Genomic DNA, 17,157 nt, shown 5'->3' with positions numbered 1-17,157 from the left:
GCGCCATTACACATCCCTGGCGGACTCCTCTCCCTACGGCCACTCTCTCTGTCAACTGGCCCTGGGTACCCCATCTAATCCTTGCATAATTCCCCTCGTGCAATTTCTTGATTAATTCAAGGAGGGTAATGGGAAAGCCCATCTTTTGGAAAACATCCCATAATCTATAACGTGGAACCAGATCAAAAGCTGTTTTGAGATCTATAAATGCCAAGTACAAGCTACCCTTCCCGATGGTCACGACCTTCCAGTAAATGGCAAAAAAATGGAAGATCTGTTCGACCGTACCCACCTTCTGCCTAAAACCCGCTTGGAAGTGGGAAAGATTATTATTTCCTTCTATCCACGACCCTACCCTGGATATGATGACCCTGCCAACCACCTTTTGGACCACGTCTATCAGGCTAATCGGTCTATAGTTGGCAGGGTCATCCCTCGCCCCCTTTTTAAACACTGTTACCACCTCAGCTCCCTTCCATGAGTCCGGGACTGGGTGGCCTCTTAAAATCAGATTCATTATTAGGGAGATCAATTTAGCCCAAGTTACTGGGTCTTTTAGAAGGAGATCCCCAGGTATCCCATCGGGACCTGCCGCCTTTCCAGGGATCAGATGTTTAATAGCCGTTTTAACCTCATTAATGGAGAAGGGGTCCTCGGGAGCCATAAATACTCTAACATCACTATCCATTATTGGAGGTGGAGAACTTGGCTCATCTGCACCACAATACAGGTCATAAACCATTGTTGTTCTGTTATATGGTTAGCGATCGGTTCCGATCTCCCTCTCCTGGCTTTGTTAATTAAATCCCAGAAAATACAGGAGTTCTTGCTCAGGGAAACGATTTTAAGATTTTGCCAATGTTGTTCTTCCCAATCCCGTTTCGCTATCACTAGTGACCTAGCATAATCCCTCCTAGCCGCTCTAACTAGACAAGGATTCTTTTTGAGCAGAGCTACAGTTATCGCCTTCCTTTTGTCCCTACATTGGACCGTATACCAGGAATTACTTGTTTTTGGCTGAGTATGGGTCTGTCTAACACTGCCTCCCTCTGTAATAAAATATTGGCCCACTTTCTCTATCACGTTTTTATAAACAAGGGTTTAGCTCTATACTTCGTAAGCTATTCCTTGCTTGCTTCTGGTAGGTGCTACTGCCACCGGTACCCGCCGATTGCCCTGTTGGCATACTCCACGCATTACCTGCTTGGGGTAAAGTGCTCTGCCACACCGAGCGTCATTCGACCTGCTCCAACCCGCTATACCTGTTTCTTAGTGGAAAGTAAGAGAGTAGAGGGGAGTATAGATGGTGAGCCTCCCGGTGTGTAGTACCCTGATAGGTTTTTAATGGCAGAATATTCTGGCTCCCCTCCTGTCGGCTAACTAAATCCTGCCCAGATCTCCGATGGGGAGTAGGGTAGAAATATGATAGGTGCAAGGGGATGATTTGGGTGTTAGACCAAGGTAGCGACCTGCTGCAGATGTATTCTACCGCCCTGGTACTCCTAAAATTGATTACAACACAGTTTCCCGTTATGGTTTTAGGCCCACTCCCGATCCAATCAACCCTTCGTACACCCAGTATTTCACCAGGAATGTTAGGAGGAAGAGGCCTGTTCTTATTAAGCCATTGGACACATTTGTTTTTTAATTCGAAGTAATCCTCACTCTTCCCCTGGCTTAAGGAGGAAACCCCCACAAGGACCACAACATATGGTAAAGATTCAGTCGGAAGGTCAAGAGTGGGCAAAGCTGTTAGGGTCCCTACCTCCAAGCTATTTCCACTTCTTCCACTAGATCGAGGTTGGCGGTGCAATGGGTCTGGTCTATTTTCAATAAATCCCCTCCGGGGTGGGGATTTTCCCTCATCTACTATGCCTGCCCTAGTCAAAAGTAAGGCGGGATCAGGTGAAGGATTTACGGGTACCGAAGCCGGTACAGCTGTTGTATTTTTACCAGCTAATGGAATTATGGGATCAGGGATAGGAGTGGATTTATCAATGCCAGAGATTCCTGGAAAGCCGAGCAATTGGGATTTCCCTGGGCCTGGGTTGTTAATCAGAGAGATCAATCTGTCAAGCCTAGATGTTAATGGCTTGAGGTATGAACCAATGATCTTTCCAATGTGTATTTCAAAATCAGATAGAAGGTGTGTGACCCAGACAGGAGTTCCCAGATTGTTCGAAGAGAGGCTATCGGCAACCTGCACTACATCCGCTGGAGGTGAAGGTAGTTTAGCCAGCTTTTTATTTTTATTTTTACCTTTCTTTCTTCTCAAGCATGGTTTAGAAACTTTTCCAATTACGGGTAGTAAAAGTGAATTAGAGACCTCAGGGAGGTCAGTACCATCATGTGCAATTTGAGCGCAGGGCAACTCTACAAAAGAGCACATGAGAGAAGAGCTAAAGTCAGGGGGGTTAACAGTGCCAGCAGAGAAATCCCCAATCGACTGAAGGGGAGGGGCAGCCGGTGTAATAGACAATCGCCTTTCTGTGTTCTCTATTGCAGATGCTACAACCCCAATTGTCTTCTGTAGCATCTTGTCAATGGCAGTAAGGCTTGGGAGAGGTTGTGCCGTAGCAGCCTTAAGCCTGGTAATACGACAAGAAGAAGCAGGCTTTGACATTTTGCCCTTATTACTCATGCTGAAGTTGAATTAACAAGACCCACATACAGCAAGCTAAATGCTGCCGCCCCAAGTAAGCAAAAAGGAACCCTTACGGATTGGACAATTCCACAAGACAAGATTTCATGGGGGTGGCCCAGCCCAGCCTCTCCCGGCCCCGGACGGCCCCAGGCGGCCCGCCCTTTGCCCGGGTTTCACCCGCGCGCGTCCTGCGCTGCGGGAGGGCTAAGCCCGGCGCTGGGCTGACGCGTTCTACAAGCGCCACACAGAGCCCGCTGGGAAATGTAGTTCCTTGTAGGCCGTTTTCCTCACGGCGTGGCCCGATGGCCTGGACTCGCGCTGGCCGTTCCCCTCACGGCGTGGGCGTGGGCAAATAGATCAGGAATGGTCTGTGCCGTTCCCCTCACGGCTTGCAAGTAAGTGAAGTGAGCGTCATGGCTAAGTTTGTGAGGCCCGATCAACAAGCTAACGCCACATTTCGTGAGATTATCGCTGGGTTTCCAGCGATAATCTCACGTTAGGCAGTTAGCGCTAGGATTTTTATCGCTTTTGAGATAAGCGTTGCTAATAGCACGCTATCTCAGCGATAAAAATCCACGTTAGCCGTCCATAATTATCCTAGCGCTAAGTGCGCTTAGAGATAATTATCGCCGGTTGTTGCTGATATGCCCCAATGTATTTTCTGTCTGCATTGATTTTTAAAAGTGGATAAATACAGAAAGTTGTGCTTCTTTGAAGTGTCTTTCCGTGCTGTCTTTCATGAATTATAAGCCAGCAGCGAGCAGATGGACAGTATGGGAAATTAACAGGAAGACATTTCTTTAAATAACGCATGTGTCAACATATATTTATGGTATAATGCTAGTATTTACCACTAGATATATCATTAAGTAATATTTGGCAGCTTAAATAGCTAAAACACAACAGACATCAAAGTATGAGTGCCCGCCGATCAGTTAAATATATGTGGAAATGTATAGTTTTACCACATCGTTTATACGCAGTACACAAAATAAATATGGATAAATACAGACGGAAATGGCCAAAAAACAAACACCATAAAACCGGATGCCCTAATTATTTATAAGTGGGTTTTTATCACATTTTGCTTGGAAACTGTGGGCTGGCAAGGCAACCAAAGCTGTCAGTAAATGCATTGATTACTATGGAACAATGTGATGACATGATAATATTCAGAGGTACTAGATGCCATTAATCTCAAGTCAAGTGCCTTCAACTTCATTCTTCGCAGATAGGGGCATATTTACAAGGGCTTTATCTCCGCTTTTTGGGCTTTTACAAGCCAAAAAAGTGGAGATAAAACTATTGCCCTATTAACAAGAGGATACTAACATGCATTAGCGCATATTAGCACCCTTTTACCCAACGTGCCCCTTTGCATCTCTAATGAGATGCAAAGTGGGCGTCACTGGGCAGGACAACCTTGTAAATATCGCTGATGTTCACATCGCGATATTTACAAGGCTGCCCCAGTATTTTAGCACATGTTAGTTATTGAAGAAAACCGCTGTTTTCTCCAAAAACTAACGTCTGCTAAAAGGCAGACTTACCTATCCCTAACATTGGGGTGGATTATGCTGATACAACCCTGTGGGTTGTATCAGCAAGGTTATCGCCGTTTTGCAGAGAACATCGCTGGAAAACCAGCGATGTTCCCTGCAAAACGTCGATTTCCCCGCTATCTCAGGAATTGTTATTGCCTTGGAGTAACGCGTTGTTAATAACGTGTTACCAGGGCGAGAAATTCCAGAGATAGACGGCGATAAATAACAAAGCGCTAAGAGCGCTTTGCGTTTATTTATCGCCGTCATAGTAGATATGCCCCATAGTTTTTTAACTGGTGCTAAATGTGTGCCAGTAAACTGCAGTTGTTTGCATAGAAGCCATCCTATTGCTGATCTGTACTAAACCGTTGTCCTATACTGTGTTCTTGGATAGAAAGAATCAAATATTCTGTATCCACTGGATAAAGAAATGTGTCCAAAAGCCCTTTTGTTTTGACATGTATATATCTATTTGTGCCATGCATTATATTTGAGAAAACCCAAGGCTTGCAAGACATTCACAAAACTGCTACCTCAATCTGTTACTAGATGTCCATCTTGAGTCTGATCCAACTGCTTGAAGTCTTTGCAAAGCCGCAGCACCTCTAGTCATTACAAGAGGTCCCCCTCGAGGCAGATGGAATTTCTTGCGTCTTCCACAAAGTTGAGAAGGAGTGGCTTCAACATATCAATTTGCACATACACTTGTTCTTTTGTAATAGTTTTTGCTTGTTTTCTATAAGATAGGGGCAAATGTTGAAGCTTACTTATAAAGATGAGTTAATACTACAGCTTTCAGTAAATGCATTGACTGGTATGGAAGTGGGTGATGAAACCGTACTGCATTAGAAGCCACTGGGAAAACTTGCCTTCAATGCTCTAATCATGCGAGGTTCGTGCAAAATTGAGATGCAGTCACTGCAGTAGCAAATGATGAAAGTGGGTCTGACTACAGTTTTTTAATACGGTGTTCTGTGGAGGAAGGAAGCATAAATTGAGTGGTTTTCTAACAACCCAAAAGGACTAAAAGGGTTTATTAAAGGTTTTTCTTTATGTATATTTTTTCTTATGATTTTTCCAAAACATGAGGTAGGCAATACAGCTAAAATGGTCAACAAATGTCTAATTACTATGGAACAATGTGGTCACACTTAATATGCAGACGTACTAGAAGTCACTGGAAAATGCACCTGCTTTCAACATTATTGTTAACAGAATGTTTTCTAACTAGTGCTACATGTGTGTGTCAGTCACCAGCATTTGCTCATAGTGAGGCCAATCTATGGCTGAACTATGCTGAGCCGCTGCCTTACACTTTGTTTTATGGTAGGTAGAAGCAAATTGTTCATGTCAGTTGAGCAAACCAGTGGATAAAGTAATTTGCCCAAAAATGCTCTTGGGTTTATGTATGTGTATTTCTGTTTGGGAGGCTCTTTTTCAGCAAACTGGAGACTAGCAAGACATTTCTAATCCTGCCCTACCTCAACTCATTGCTCAAAGTCCCTCTTGAGCCAGAAGTAACAATTAGAAACATTTTTCATAAAGCTGCAGTGCTTCAAGTGGTTTAGATGTCCCCTTAGCGTCAGAGCCAACTGCTTGAAGTTTTTACAAAGCTGCAGTACCTCAAGTTGTTACTAGATGTCCCTCTCAGGTCAGATGAAATATCTCAATTTTCAGGAGTTGTGGATTCAGCATATACATTTGCATCAATCCTGTTGCTAGTTTACTGAATTGTGCTTGTGTTCTACAGTCTAAATAAATATACCAAAGCTGACTTATGAAGAGTCAAAACTGAAGTTTTCAGTAAATGTCTTGATTGTTACGGAAGTATGTGATGTCACACTACTATATATATAGGAACAAGCAGCTACTGTGAAATACAAGTGCCTTCAACTTTCTCTGTTAGGTTGTTTTAGGTGGATGTATGTATGTGCACAAAATAAATGTAGGGGCATATCAGCAAGCAGGCGATAAAAAATTAGCGACGCTTTTGAGTCCATTTTCGGACGAAAGCAGCGATAATTTTATCGCCTTATCAGCAAGGTCACGCTATCGCGTGAAACCTTGCTTTATCGCCATTTCCCTTGACGCCCATTTTTGCATCTCTAATAAGATGCAAAGTGGGCGTTCCTCCCCAGGATAATGGGAGAAATGTTGCTAAGTGACATTTCTCCTATTATCAAGCCTCACGCAAAACAGCATAGCGACAAGAAAAGTAGCGATAACCTCTGTTATCGCTACTTTCCTTACGCCTGCTTTGAAAGTGACTTAGCCATGATATCCTATGGAAGATGGATATCATGGCTAAGTATGTGAGGCCCTATCAGTAAGCTATCTCCAAAAGTTGTGTGATTATCGCTGGATTTCCAGCGATAATCGCACATTTGGCAGCTTGCGCTCTGAATTTTATCGCTTTGGAGATAAGCGTTGCTAACAGCACGCTTTCTCCGCGATAAAATTCAGAGTTTGCAGGTGATAATTAGCCTCACGCTAAGAGCGCTGGCCGATAAAAATCGCCGGCCCTTGCTGATATGCCCCGCAGTTATTCAAAATAAAGCAGTTAATGATTTAAGTGGGCTTGTCCAATGGTATGAACTGTGGTGGAAGGAACAATAAGTTGAGTGATATTTAAGAAGCCCAGGGCCTTATTTACAAACCCCTTGCGCCACCCGTACATCACTTTTTTCATGTTAAAAATGATGCAAAAGTGGCGCAAGGGACTTTTAAATAAGCCCCCCCCAGGTAGTTAACTTGAATAACTAAAACCTCCTGCAGACATAATTATGTTTCTAATGCATTTTTGGGAAAAGTTTGTCTTCAGCCCAGATGTAAAAAGGGCCTGCAGTACAAAGCAGGGCTTGAAAGAGGTGTTCCTTCCTAAACGTGATTCAGTTTTGTGTGTTTCAACAGTTTTCAACTATAATCGCGATCACAAACCAGTGATCAGTTACTGACACCTCAAAGATGTTTTCCAAAATAGGAAACTCTTTTAATTTAAGAGCAGAAACAGTTTATTTGAGGATCACAGACTACTTTATAAAATATTTTTGTGTTTTGCAAACGCAGGGCTGCAGGTATGCAGTGCTTGCCAGCCCCCACCCTTCCCTGGCAGCTAAAGCACATGGGCTTGCACATTTTGTCCAGCCTACTTAAAAATCCTTAGGCAGGTTGTTTTGCAACCCCAAGCAAATGGGCAATTTGTGATGTGACTTATTATTATATAGGTCATATTACAAAAAATGTCATTTACATTTACAAGCCAATCAGTATGCAAATTGCACATCCCTGGTTTGCGAATGGGAATGAGACATCTGTTTCAACATTCTTTGATTTATCCTACACTATTCAGGCTTGTCTGCTGCAGAGATTAAATTACCATGGCTGGTTGAGATTAGACACAACTCTCTTTTTTAGGTTAGGATAGTTTCACATGGCTTTGGTACAGTCCTTACTGAAATGTGCTGAATTTCAGTGTTTCAACAAAAAAAAACGTTTTTCCTCTATACTATTTGTTTTAATCAAATGTAACAGAATAACGCAATTATGTGCCATTATATTTCAAATTATCGTCTAAGGTGCTGTTTACAAGGTTATCAGAAATGCTGGACTCAGATGCAACAGTGTGTCCAAACAGAGACCCTAGTTGTTGCAAGCACTCTGCTCAGCTGATTCTTGCATTCCGACAGTGACGGTGGTCATAGCTGGCCATGAGGTCTGCTTGTCAGATGGATACTCTTAAAATGCACAGCACTGTGGGGCGTGGCCAGGAAATGGTCCAAGATGATTGCCGTCAGCTAGATCTCGCCGAGACTTCACATCCCCTTGCAGTGTACAGGGCTAACTAAGGGTTTTTTCTCCCAGAATGAAGTAGACCTAGAAAGGCGAGAGATGGACAGTCTCACGGGTTGGGTATGAGAGATCGGTGGCTCCATCACTTTCGAGGATTGAGCCCGGGATCTGCCGAGCCAAGAGGACTACCAAATGACACCCACGGTGCATATCTGAGTGTCAGCTAAGTGAAGTATTGCAGCTTATCCTGAGGAGCACTATGAACTCCCAAACCGACCCCTCTCTAGAAATGGTGGTGGAGGGGATGCAAATGAAAACTTTCTGAGGACTGTAGCCGCCTCCATGCAGGATGTAGCTTGGTTCGGTGAGGTGTGTTGCGCTTCCCTGGGGACACACCCACCGCCAGAGTGGAGCCTCCTTGACCATGTAGACTTTCAAGAGCTGAACTAAGATGCTGAGAGAACCAGATCAACCTGAAAGGTGAGCAGTGCTCATGGTGGGAGAATCTGGTGAGCTCGACACTCACAAGGACTTAAAGGTTGACAGAGCTGTGATAGCGGCGGCCTGAGGTGGGTGGCCTGCTGAGATCTGCACAATAGAACTTGAGGCTAAAGAGGGCAATTTGAAGCTGGGGCAAATGCCTGGGACCAGAAGAGGGGTGAAGATCACCATGTTGGTGCCATGGAAGGATCAGTATGCTGGACCTATTCTCTATGTACAATGGTGGGTTGCAGAGGGGCTGCATGCTTAGCCTTCCTTAGCTCCAAATAAGAATATGTGGACCCTATAGAAATAAGTGATCTATATACCTATCTTAAGGAGGGTGTCTTCATTGGGGAAATTGATGAACTGGGCCCTAGATTGGGGACTCTGTAGGCTGGGGAGGCTGGCTCCCTCCCACTCTTGAAAATACAAACCCCCACAGGAGCTCAATAAGAGGCTGTTGCCACCTCATCAGGTGCAGCTGAAGAAAAACCTCAAAAAGAAGAAGAACCTGTTTGACTCATACGAGAGGAACCCTTTCCCGATCATCAGCTATGACATCTGAGAGTTCACCTCCAGGGATGATGCCAATGAAAACCGACCCTCCACATGTTCAAGTCAGAACTGCGTGAGAAAATTAAAACAACCTAGCCAGAGAGTTGACAGCTCTTCTCATTGATCTTTGTGAGAAAATCTCTATTCTATCCCCTAAAATAGACTCATCAGGCAACCAAGTATTTAAAGCAGAGGCTAAAGTTCAGCACCTGGAGCATGCCACCTACTCCCTCACTGAAAAATGACATACCCTTTAGTTACAGGCTAACACAACAATGCTAAACTTGAAGACCTGCAAAACCATTTCTGTAGGGAGAACCTTAGGATTCATGGTCTTCAAGAAGGGGAGAAGTAACACATTTACAACATTTTATGGGGGAACTGGTGTCTGCCCTTCTGAAAGGAGAATAAGGAGACACTCGACTTGAGCAAGTCCACAGAATAGACCAGTGCCCACAGGAGAATCATGGAGGTCAAAAGACATTCTAATTAAGGTTCATGAAGTTCAATAAAAAGAAAGAGTTCTTGAGGCTGCTAATAGCCTAGACTCCATCAAACACAGGAACTTTGAATTTGCTCTCTTTCAGGATATACCAGCTTCAACATTATTATGCCGCCAGCGCTTCAGCTTATCAAGGCCAAACTGTGCCATGACAGAATATGATATCAGTGGCTCTACCCATTTGGCCTGTCATTTGAATACCGTAATAAGACACACTAAATTTCAAAGGTCAAAGAAATGGCGACAATTCTTGCACTGACCCTGGAGGCGAGTGCAGATTTAGACCACGTGGCGGAATCATGAGGTAAGACTAGACCCAGCACTGCAGAGAAGTTTGAATGGAGAACGCCATGACTCCAGAGTGCAAGGGTACCAAAATCCCCAGCTAAAGATTGGTCTTCAGTAGAAGCTTCACTGCCTATCAATCTGTTAAACAATGTACATGTGTCATACCAACTTTTCTTTAGGAAGAGCCTTCTGCTCATCCTTCCACGGGGCCTAAGAACTGAATACATATTTATTATCCTTTGAATGGCCTGTGGAGGGGAGGCAAGTATTCTCATTTTTTCAAGTGCCTTATGGAGGAATGAGACACAAAAAGTGTCTTAACCTTGAACTTTTTTCCCTACTAATTCAAGGTGGGCCCTCTTTTGGAGTCTAATTGATGCCATAAGATAAGACATGCCACCCTCGGATGGTGCACCAGGTAATCACTGTGTGGTGATACAGGGTATCCTCTGGGAGGAACCCTTATCTGTACCGCATCACTATTACAACTATTTACAATGTTTGTACTGTTTCTTTGTGTTCCCTCCCTATTGGAGAGTTACTACAAGAGGAAGTTAATACCCACCACATGCACTACACAAACCATGAGGCTAACGCTCTCTTCTTCAGATAGAGTACATGAAAGAACTGCACAAGGACAATAGGTATAGAAGGGCAGACCATAACTGGTATGAACCCTTTATTAAAGGGCTTCTTGCATTTGGGATGAAGGATCTTAAAAGAGATAAGGATGGTTTGACATTACTTGTGCAAATTGTGCGGAGGGGAGCAAGGTCACTTTTGCAGTTATATATGCACCTAACTCAGAGCAAGGCTGTTTTGTTGCTTGACAGCTATATTAGAGGAATTTGCTCAGAGGGACCTAAGATTAATGGGAGATTTTAACTTGGCACGAGACAAAGCTTGTATAGAACAAACACACTGGTGTCACATACTGGGTTCTTCTCTAAAAAACGTAAAATATATATGAAAGATCTTGGGTTACAGGACATCTGGAGACTACAGAGCAAAGCTAGATACCATTTTTTTTCACACGTTTACTGTTCTCCCTTACAAATTGACAATCCGTTGATGAGCAATGCATTGATCCCCATCAGCTCAAAATGCAGATATAGGGCAAATTTACTTATCAGATCATGCTTCACCCACTCTGCATTCAGACTGGCACAGTCAACCTAAACGTTTGTCAAGAAGGATCCTTCGCCATCTCATGCTGAGAGACCTAGTCTTTAAAGACAAACTCCTCTCCTATATTAAAAACTATTTTAAAGACAACAATAATAGGGAGGATTTAATAATGAGCCTATGGGATGAATTTAAGGTGATGATAAGGGGAAACTATATAGACCCGCTTTCTGGTGTGAGGAGAATTAGGCAGCTGTGGAGGGAACAATTTGAAAACGTACTACAGAGAGCAGAGTTAAATTATGGGAAGGCACCTTCTTCGTGCATGCTCCCATTGGTCTCAGGAATCAGGGGCCAATTGAGAATGCATCATGTTACCAGGTTGGAGCTGTCCTTCCTCCAGTTGAAAAGCTCATATTATTCCAAAGAAACAAAGTGGGTAAATTTCTAACAAAGCAAATTAGGCAGAAACATGAGAATGGGTACGTTAGAGAAATTAAGAGCAACATGAATGACCTCTTGACTCAACAGGAAAGTTAAGTCACAGCCTTTTAAAAGTTTTTTTATTCAGCCTTATATGCCGCAGGCTCATTTTCCCCTAATGTGCAAAAGGCATACCTTGATCAACTCCTTTATGCAGGGTGTTGTGGAGGTCACACTTACAATGGCAGTGGCAACAAAAACTATAGTCCATAAACTGGGAAAATATCCTAAACTCTGTACCTTCTATAAGCTGAGTGCTTTATTAAATATGGACGTTAAAATATATTTGAAAATCCTGTCCCTGCAATTAAGGAATATTCTTATAAAACTGATAAACCTGGATCAATAGGGCTTTATTAAAAAAACAACAATCTCACAATAACCTAAGAAGTCTGCTTCCCAAATGCATGCCCTACACCCACACCCAACTGCATCTACATGCTCCCGCTATATGATCCAAAAGTCACACTTGGTGCATTGTGGGAAATGTAGTACGTGACATGAACAGTGCAGATAGGGACTGACATGAGTTGTGAACATAGTACCACCACTGAGCTAGTGACTCAAAATATTTTATTTATTTCCCCTTTTGTAACATAGATACACCTCTGGGTGGAGAGCCAATGGGAGCTGTTAGTGATTCGCAGCAGGAGCAGGTCCATATGGAGGAAAGGCAGGATGAGCCAACTTGTTCTAATGTCCTGGGAAATGCTGCACAGAGTTCATCACAGACTCCAGGGCATGACGCACCAGCAACCAGCAACACAGCAGCAAGCATCATCCCATCGCACTCTGGGCAAAAGGGTCTGGGTTTAACGTCCGGCACAGCAGTCAGGAAGGAGGCTTCAGGCTCCGATGCATACTCCCACCCACACTGGAGCAGGCAATCATTCGGTATTTGGTGGATTGGAGCAGGCCATGTTGAAGGTTCAGCACCTGCAACAAAAGCAGATAAGGCTGATAAATGCAAAGCTGAGTTAGGGGTTCCTTAACATCACCCAACAAATGGCTGAAAACCAGGCCCATATTGAGGGTAAATTTGATGCCCTTACAGGGGCTAATGGGCAGCTATGTACAGAGTTGTTGGAGGAGAGAGTGCAGCACTGAAGAATGGAGCGCAGCAGAACACACGGAATGCACTCAATGACCAGGTCAATTGGTAGGCTGGCAACGGCAACAACGCAATACAGCAAGGGCACACTGGCTCTGCAAATTGAAAAGGGCCACTACAGTGGTGACGTTGCATAAGGGCTGCAACAAATTACATCTGCAGTTTAGGCAATACACATGAAAATGGTTGCTACAGGAGGAGCCACAGAGACAGCTGACAGTGAGGTGTCCAGCCGCAGCAGTGTCTCCACTGCAGATTCACCTTTAGAGTGGCGAAGCAGCAGTCGGCAGCCACCAATCCCACGTGCCAGATCACCACATGCTGGACGAAGAGGCAAAAAATTATTTTTCATGTAGAAAAGTGCCTGTTGGTTTTTTGGCTGGTGCAATAACTACATGACATTTCTAGTTTAATTTGGATTGAGATGGACAGGTTGTCCAGCATTGTCCATTGACATGCCCCTCAAATAAAGGGAAATTCATTTTGTGATGTCATTTGTTGCATGTAGACTGCAAATGTCAATGACGTACCTTGAAAAATAATGTGTGGCTATGTGTTCCCTACATCTTCTCCCCTCTGCTGCTGAGCTTCCATCGCTACTCTGTTGGGCTGGTGGGTTAGAGTCTTGATCTCCCGAGTCTGACTCAGACACCTCCACGGGCAAGCCACCTGCAGGCAATGTTGTAGAGTATGGCACAGTTTGCCATGATTTTTTAGACTGTCTCAGGCGCTTACTGCAAGGCTCCACCACTATTGTGAAGACAACGCAATTGTGATTTTAGGATGCCAAATGTGTGCTCAATGACTGATCTGGTGCATCTATGTGCCCTGTTGTACCACCTTTCAGGTGTGTTGGTGTTCAACAGATGCTGTTTGAGGATCCATGGATGCAGGGCATACGCACTGTCACCTGGGGGGGATATGTGATAGTGAGACAACATGTAGGCAGACACCATAGTGCAATTACATTTTACAGTGGACAAGAGAATTCAGTACCTAGTAGGTATCCTTCATTAAAGTCACCTCTAATTTCTGGTATATGCCACTGTGTCTGAAAATGCATGAGTCATGTGTGCTTCCTGGATATTTGGCAACAATGTCTGTGAAGATGTTGTTTGCATCACAGACAATTTGGATGTTGAGGGAATGTGTGCTTTTCCTATTATGGAATATGTATTCTATGCGTGAGGGGGGACATATGGGCACTTTGGTCCCATCTATGCAAACCATGACCAGTGGAAAACTTGCTAGTCTATAAAATTACATTTTTGTATTTTCAAGTTCCACATCATTTCTCGGCAGGTAGATGTGGTGATGGATGTGGTGTAGCATGGCATCTAGGAAATTGTGTAAGAAACTTGAAAACACACTCTGCGACACACCTCCAGCCAATACAATGACATCTTGGTAGCTATCAGTGGCCAATAGGTGAAGGGAGCGCAACACCTGCACATGTGTGGAGATTGCATTGCTGTGCAGGGTTCTGCTTTCCAATTGTGGCTTCAGGGTGTCAATGAGGTCTAGAATGACAGTGCTACGCAGCCTGTATTGTTCATATAGCTCTTCCTCTGTCTTCTCAAACAATGTCAGCCTGACTCTAAATATTCTCTCCTGTCTCCACCTTCTCTGCTGAGCAGCCAGTATCCACATCCTCATTGCCATCACATACAGGGCAGCCATTGTGGAAAGATTTCAGATGCATTCTGGGCCACTTTTTATAGTTTGGGCCTGTTTACCACCTTGTTCTGATTAGCGGTAAATTGCATGCGCAAATGGTCCAATTTGCGCAATTTGCGAATGGTCTGTACATTGTCATTTGCGACTCGCTAATTGCGAGTCGCTATTTGCGGAAAACAAACTCTGATCACAATTTTTGCGAGTCGGTCTTCGTTCGCATCACAATTTTGAGGTGTGTGAGTGCATTTCGTACATTGCGCTCGGCCATTTTTGCATGCGCAATTCGGATTGCGACCGATTTTACACTCGCAAATTGGTCGTACATCTGGCCCCAAATTTGTTTATTAATGATAATGCTTCCCATTAGATAAATGTATTAGTCGAAATTAAATTAGTTATGCAAACGGGTGATATATTCATATGTTAACTGAAGCTGTTGCTTGAAATGCAAACCCCTAACAAACTCTCACTTTAGGATTAATGTTCTGAATTTCATGTGCACTGTGTAATCTATTCTTTCCCACATTTTGCATTGCAGGTGGAGAAACATTTTTGTAGACAAGATAATGTCATTGTTTTAGCAGCTAAGCAAAAGTAGAAGAAGTTACAATTACATGGATTGGAGGTGATAAAGACCGAAGTTGGTTTCACACAGGAGAAGGCATGGGAATCAAGGACAAATTGTTGCAAAGGATGTACATGGAGAAAACCGTGGAAAAGTACGCTCATGACTATACCCATTGTGGAATCCGTGCAAGCTGTGCATCATGGGAATGCTACCAGTGGATAGGTGGTTGTTAGAATTAGGGAAAGAGCCCAACTTCTCTCTTCGGAGAGAGAGCATCTCAGAATGAGTTCTTTCTCTTGTGATAGTCTTCTTAGGAAGACTCAATGTACTGACACCTTTCCTCCTGATTCAAAATACTTATGTAGGGATGTCAGTTTAGCAATAGATCAACCCCCGATGCAGGGAAATTTGGACTCATGCTTCTTGATTGTTGGTATTCTCCTTCTTGAACTAATAGCCCTGTCTGGGTAGAATAATTCATTAAAATTGGCAATCCTACCCAAAATATTATATCCTTTCAAGGTCCTTCCAATAGAAATTTCTGAGTCGCTCTTTAAAGTTTTTAAATAGACCTTTTTGAAGTTCATTTAGGGAGGAGGACAGGCTCCTCATTGCTGACAACACATTGTGCCGGCCTACAGATAAAGGAATTTTGGTGTTACCACATCTTAATCTACATTATTATGCAACCCAATTGAGGGTGATATCTGAATGGTGCTCACAGGAGTCAGAGCCACTATGGCTCTATTTGGATAGGGTTATTACAGGTCCCTCATTATGGGCTCTCATAAGAAAACCTAAATCCGAATGCTCACCAAATGTATACTTAAGCACCACCACAGGTATCACAGTTTCAACTTGAGACGCCATAACCTGAAGAATACAAATGACTACCTTCCCGTTTCTGCACACACCTACGCATTTTAAACCTTTTTCCCCAACCCTGAGTCCAGACCCTTTTTCGAGGTGGAGGTTGCTTAATGATAGTAGACATATTTCACAATGGGGAGGTTTACATTTTTGAGTAATGTATGCATGAGTTTGAGGTGAAGACACGGCAAAATTCTGCTGCACAGTCCTATACCACAGACAGGGCCGGCTCTAGGGCGGTGCGACCGGTGCCACCGCACGGGCTGTGACTTGGGGTGGGGGCGCCCTGGTTGCAGGCATATTTTTGTTTTAATAGCACCTGCTGCCGTGCTCCTTGCTTCCTTCAATTTTCAGCCATCAATAAAAAGGTCAAGATCACTCCAGGGATTAATGTTCCTGCTGGAGAGAGACCGTAGGTTTGTCTAGTGGAAGTTTTAACTCATGGTAAGGTAGTGCAGTAGGTTAATGTGCCTATTGCAAAGAATGTGTACCATGCAGATTACAAAGTACACATAATGTAAATAGATCAATGGGTTGCTGCTTGTGTCTCAGCGATCCTTTATTACTTTTGTTACAGTTTATAGGTTAAATTCCTAATATAGCATAGTGAGCTATTAACTGTCATCAAAGAGCTGCATGCAAACTACAAGATATATATTAGCGCTATATGTTTTTTGCCCTGTCTGTCATTATCCTAAACTTGCAAAAAGTGTTTGTTTGGGTAGAAGAAATCAATTTTTATTAATAAAGAAAACCCCTAACAATGATGTTATGTTTTAAATTTTGAATTTGTGCTTTTCCACACCAAGGACTCTTAAACTATACTGTCTAGCAGTATAGATGACATGTGACTCCTAAATCCTGTAGTCCTCTGTCTTAAGTAACATTTCCTATACCCTGATTTACACATGTATGATTGTCTCTGTGCCAATGTGTGGTGATGTAAAGTGCTCTGACACCCTACACTGGTATGAGTGGTGCTACAAAACTAAATCAGTCTGAGAGAGAGTGGTGATAGAGACTTGAGGAACACTGTTAAATGGTGGAAGAGAGAGAATCTGTGGTAGATGTGCTCATTGGGGGGCGCCAACAAACGTTGTCGCACAGGGCGACACCACAGGGTAGTGCACCCTGAGCTGAAGAAGGGGGCAACGAAAGTGGTAACCCCTTTGAAACGTATGTGCAGCAACCATAAGACACTAGAGGTGTACTCTTGCAGATACATGCCCCCCTTTTGGAAGCAAAATCAAATGACAGACATCGCCAGAGACACAGATTGGGGGAACTAACTGAGGAGACACTTTCTGAAATTACATATGCTTTATCTACAGCTTATCTCCAAGAGCTGGAGGGCTATGAAGCAATAGGAGACTTGACACATAAATGGTGGGATTGTCCTCAGATTGCCTAATTTTGGTTGAAGATAACGATTACCCAAGGAAGTTCCTGGGTTACCTGATTCAACTAGAAAAATCCACTAAACTATAGGGGGTGAGTTCACCTACATTTACATTTCAG

At 43.5% G+C, this 17,157-nt stretch overlaps 1 long non-coding RNA gene across 1 annotated transcript in view; it reads left to right on the top strand.

Annotated features, from left to right (window-relative positions):
- Positions 1-16,405, top strand: part of LOC146822804 (uncharacterized) — a 175,211-nt gene extending 158,806 nt beyond the window's left edge. Inside the window, exon 5 of the long non-coding RNA XR_014961835.1 lies at positions 14,740-16,405. This is a non-coding gene — a long non-coding RNA (uncharacterized LOC146822804). The remainder of the gene's footprint in view (positions 1-14,739) is intronic.
- The last annotated feature ends 752 nt before the right edge of the window (positions 16,406-17,157 follow it).

This window comes from Triturus cristatus, chromosome 5_2 (genome assembly GCF_964204655.1).
Source record: "Triturus cristatus chromosome 5_2, aTriCri1.1, whole genome shotgun sequence".
Taxonomy (NCBI): Eukaryota; Metazoa; Chordata; class Amphibia; order Caudata; family Salamandridae; genus Triturus; species Triturus cristatus.
The sequence above is the reverse complement of the archived record's forward strand: the minus strand, read 5'-3'. Positions and strand labels throughout refer to the sequence as shown.